Genomic DNA, 4,856 nt, shown 5'->3' with positions numbered 1-4,856 from the left:
TGGTTGTGACAAGCATGTATTGAGCACTTACTAGGTGTCAGGCTCTGTGCAAGGGGGATAGCGTTGAAAGGTGAACTTGAGATGTCGTTGGTATTAGGGAACTCTGAGATGAAGAGAATTCTTCTCCTAATATAGGTCAGCACCTTCTCTGAAATGTGTGGCCTGTCTTATAGACTGTTGACTAAAAACATCGAACCACTGAGGCAGCTAGGTGGTCCTAGCTGGAGTTAGAAAGACAAGTTCAAGTACAGCCTCAAACATTTAATAGCTCTGGGACCCTGGGCAAGTCACTGAACCTCTGTCTCAGTTTCCTCAACTCTAAAATGAAGATGATAAAATAACATTAGCTTTCCAGGACTGTTGTGAAAATCAACTGAGATAATTTGTATGTATTTATCACAGTTCCTGGCACAGAGTAGGCACTTAATAAATTCTTGTTCCCTCCTTGCTTCACTCCTCTCCAAAAGATTTGCTCAATTAGCTGGTATATGTCAAAGTCCAGACTTGCACCCAGGTCTGTCTGTGTTTGTCCTTTGTTTTTGAAGAAGACCATGCCATCAGAGAAGTGGTGACATGACTTGCTCTTGACTTTGTTTTGAGTGAGGGAAGGCTGTGCAGGTCACCAACCTCACCTTCCCTCCTGGGCCATCTGGATCCAGTGACCATCTAGATTCGTTAGGATGACTGAAGATGACCCAGGATGCATTGGGAGACCTTGGCCTATTCAGGTACTCACTTAGAATGAGGTAATGCCCATTCAGTGAATAGACCTCTTTAAGAAGTAAACAGGGAATGGCCCCTTTAATGAGTAAAAGATAAAAATAAGTAAATCTAGCTGGGAGGGAAAGAGCCACAGTTACTATTGATAATCACTCTGAAGCCAGGAGGGTCCTGAAAACAGCCATCAAGTGGAGGTTGAGCAGGGACCTATTGCTGTGCAATGTATGGTAATCCACTTCTATTTTCACTCCTTTCCCTGGAGATAAAAAGTAAAAAATGATCAGTTGCTGCCTTTGTGAAGTTTACATAGCATATAAAAATACAAATTCAAGGTACTTTGGGAGAAGGCATTAGTGGCTAGGGAGATCAGGAAAGGCCTGTAGAAAGCGATGTTTGAGCTGAATTTTGAATGATACTTGAGATTTTTAAGAAGGAAAGTTGAGGATGGTGTTCTTTCCAGGAGTGGGGGAAATATAGTACAAAGGAATGGAGATGGGAGATAAAGTCTCGTATAAGGGACAGAGAAAAGCCAATTTGGTTATACTGCAGAGTATGTGAAAGGGAGTAATGTAGGTTAAATTTAGAAAGGGAGGTTTGAGCCAGGTTAGGAAGACAATCCAGACAAAAGAATTTTAATTTTTATCCTACAGGCACTAGGGAGCCAATGGAACTTTTTAAACAGAGGAGATTCCTTTGGCTGTTGAATGAAGGATAGGTTAGAAGGGAGACCAATTAGATGTCTATTCCACTGGGGTAGAAAGACTAATTAGAAGGCTGGTGCAGTAATCCAGGTAAGAGGTGATGAGGGTAGGACCTAGGATGGCAGGTTCTATGAGGGGATACATACAACAGAAGGGGACAGACTAGACGTGAGAGGTGTGGAAGTAGAATAACAAAAATTGACAATAGATTGGATGTGTGAGAGAGGGAAGGTTGGGGTAAGGGATCATAGGGTCATAGATTCAGGGCCAGAAGGGATTATAGAAATCACCCTTCATTTTACAGATGTTGAACCAGGGCCCAGACAAGTAAAGTGATCTGTCTAGAAGAGTGAGGATGACTCCAGTTTGCAAATCTGGATGATTGACAGAATGAGGGTACTATGGACTAAAATAGGCAAGTTAGGAAGAAGGGTGGTAAATTTTCAGGGAAAATTACAGAGCATTTCTTTTGAGTTTGGGCTGCCTATAGAACCTCTAGTTAGAAATTTTCAAAAAGCAGTCATTGATTTGGAACTGGAGCTCTGGAGAGAGAGTAGGGCTGGATTTTAGAGATCAATCAATCATTTGGTGAGCATTTATTAAGTGCCTACTCTGTGCTAAGAATTGTGCTGGTCTTCTGTGGGAGAAAATGCTTTGAAGGTCGTGGATCTATACTTTCTGGTTCTGGCCAGAGATGTATTTGTTCCCTTGTTTGTTCTCTGATATGACTCAGAGGACCCTGGACCATCCTTTTAGCCTCCCTGTTCTCTTCCAAATCATCTAAGCCCAGAGGGGGAGGTGGTTCTGCAGCCCTGTGGGATTGGCGTCTGCCCCACCTGAGGACTTGAGTAGGAGGAGTGGGTGTCTCTGCTAGGTACGCCCTGCCAGTTCATTTTCCCAGGGAGATGAAGGCCAGGATAATGCTTATTCCCATACAGAAGCCTCAGATACAGTGAATCAGGGCTTCTTAGTCCTAGCTTCTCAGAGTGAAACTGAAACATCCTCTGACTGCTCCGTGGCCTCTCACCACAGTGGGGTTCATGGAAGGTGTCTTCACTCACCAAGCCACAGGAGTCTGTCTTGCTCCCTGTCTATCTACCCCAAGGTCAACCAAGCAGAGTGTCCCAGCCCCAGATCTCATGAACCCTAAAACATTCAAGTCCTCAGTTCCCTGGCTATTTCAGACAGAAATGGATTAAGGGTAATTGAGAATCACAACTTCAAACCTCTGGGCAGTTATGAGTTCTGTCACAGATAGTTTAAGGGACAGATTTTAACCCTGTCCCCCAGGTAGGCACATACACTGTCTCTCTCCCACACAGACATCCACTATCTCATATGTACAGATTCAGAGAGGCCTGAAAACAAGTCTGTCACAGTCAGTTTTGTACACACAAGTGCATACACACACATACAAAAACATACATACTCCCTTTCACATACAAATATACGCTTATTCACAGATATAGCACACACTTACACAGAGATCTTCCCTCCCTCCATTCACCTGCTAATGCACAAAAAACACAGTCTCTCTCTCTCTCTCTCTCTCTCTCTCTCTCTCTCTCTCTCCCTCTCTCTCCCTCTCTCTCCCTCTCTCTCCCTCTCTCTCTCTCTCTCTTCCTCCCTCTCTCTTTCTCTCTCTCTCCCTCTCTCTCCCTCTCTCTCTCTCTCTCCCTCCCTCTCTCTCTCTCTCTCTCTTTCTCTCTCTCCCTCCCTGTCTCCCTCTTTCTCCCCCGCTTTCACACACACACACACACACACACACACACACACACACACACACATACTATAGTATAGTATACAAAGGCATAACTTCCCTTTCTCCCTCTCTCACATACTGTCCCATACAGAGATAAATCCAAAGACTCTGATATACACTTTCACACAAAGACTTTCTCTTACACAAAGAAATGCCAGCTAATTTGGCCCCTGCCTCTGGCCCCATGTGGCCACAATGACCTCAAGTGCCCCATATTTGGAGGAGGGGGCTATGCTGGAGGAGGTTCCAGGGAAGCCTCCTATCTCCTCCCTTCCCCGCCTTGCTAGTCTGGGCTTGGCTGCTTGTCCCCTATCTGTTTGCCCAGCGCCCTGGGGGAGCCAGGCTTTCCAGAGTGGCTGACTCAGCAGTGGCTCCATCCACTGAGGTCTCGTTCACCTCCCTCCCAAACCAGGACCTTTGGGCCAGTCAGGAGAGCTGTTCCTTCTTCCTGTATCATGTCTGCTTTCTTTTTCTCCAGGACTTGTGACCCCTGTCTTTAACTGCTGCTGTCTCTGACACTGTCCTTTTTTCTTTCTTCATCCCTATCCCTCTTGTCTCTTTCTGTGCCCCTTGGTCTTTGACCTTTGGCTAAAAGATTTTGTAGTTCAAAGTAGGTCTTGGCAGTTCCATCGTACTCTGAGGAAAGTACTAGGAAATGAATATTGAAGAGTTCCTGAGTGCGCGCACGCGCGCGCGCGCACACACACACACACACGCACACACACACACACACCCCTGTACCCTGTGCCCACACTCACAGATGTATACACATGCATACATGTGACACTCCTTCTCTGGCAGGTGGGGGAGGATGAAGGATCGAGGAAGAGGCTGACTGGGCCCTATCGACAATTCCATGTTGAAGCCAATGTCAGGGCAGCCTTTGGGCATCTCTGCTCTTGGTTCCCATTTCAGGCATCATGCCCCTGCCCTGGATCCCTGCTCCCTGGAGCAGAAGTGCCCACATATCTTTGCTTTGGCTTCAACAGGCCCTGTAAAGCACCTCCTCCTGGGCAGGGCTCCCAGGGGCAGTTTCTGCAGACTCATCTTCTCTCCCTGACCCCCACCCCCCCTCTTCCTGATGGGGTGGAATAGGGTGAGCAGAGAAGGCTGTTCCTTAGGGAACATAGCACGCAAACACACACACATACACACACACAGAGACACAAATATATACTCATAAACAAACTTGGCTAGGGTGGCACACACAAATAAGATGTTGGATTAGTCTACTCTGGTCCCTTGTCTAAACCTTTGCCCTTCCTCCTTGGACACAAGCATGGCAGGGTCCCAAAGACCCCAGTTCTCTTCCTGGATTTAGAGTGGGGGAAACTCTCAAGCTGTCTGCTCCTACCCTGGACCCTTCAGGTCAGAAGAACCTGCCTTCCTCATCAGTCTGAGCTTCTCTAGCCTCTATATTTGCTTCATGTAGAAGAAGCTAAAGTTGTCTGTCTCTGAGTGACTAGTTCAGGGGAAATGGCCCTTTGTCTTAGGGGTTCAACATCTAGCAAGAGGTAGATTTTCTCTCTGCAGTGCCCATAGTGCCCACAACTCACTTCAGTGTCCTCTATTGATCTGCACTGCTGCAAGGCACAACCACCTCAGATAATAGCTTTCCTGCCTATCTCCCCCTCCAAGTCCCATCAACACGATAGCCATCTCCCAGGGACTAT

At 46.6% G+C, this 4,856-nt stretch overlaps 1 long non-coding RNA gene across 1 annotated transcript; it reads right to left on the bottom strand.

Annotated features, from left to right (window-relative positions):
• Nucleotides 1–374: 374 nt before the first annotated feature.
• Nucleotides 375–4,134, bottom strand: LOC140519218 (uncharacterized). Its single transcript, XR_011972129.1, has 2 exons — nucleotides 3,942–4,134; nucleotides 375–976 (listed from the first exon to the last, which is right to left on the bottom strand). It is a non-coding gene; the product is annotated as an uncharacterized lncRNA (long non-coding RNA).
• Nucleotides 4,135–4,856: the final 722 nt, after the last annotated feature.

Source organism: Notamacropus eugenii, chromosome 1 (genome assembly GCF_028372415.1).
Source record: "Notamacropus eugenii isolate mMacEug1 chromosome 1, mMacEug1.pri_v2, whole genome shotgun sequence".
In the NCBI taxonomy this organism is placed as follows: Eukaryota; Metazoa; Chordata; class Mammalia; order Diprotodontia; family Macropodidae; genus Notamacropus; species Notamacropus eugenii.
Note: the sequence above shows the minus strand (reverse complement) of the source record. Positions and strands in the feature narration are given on the sequence as shown.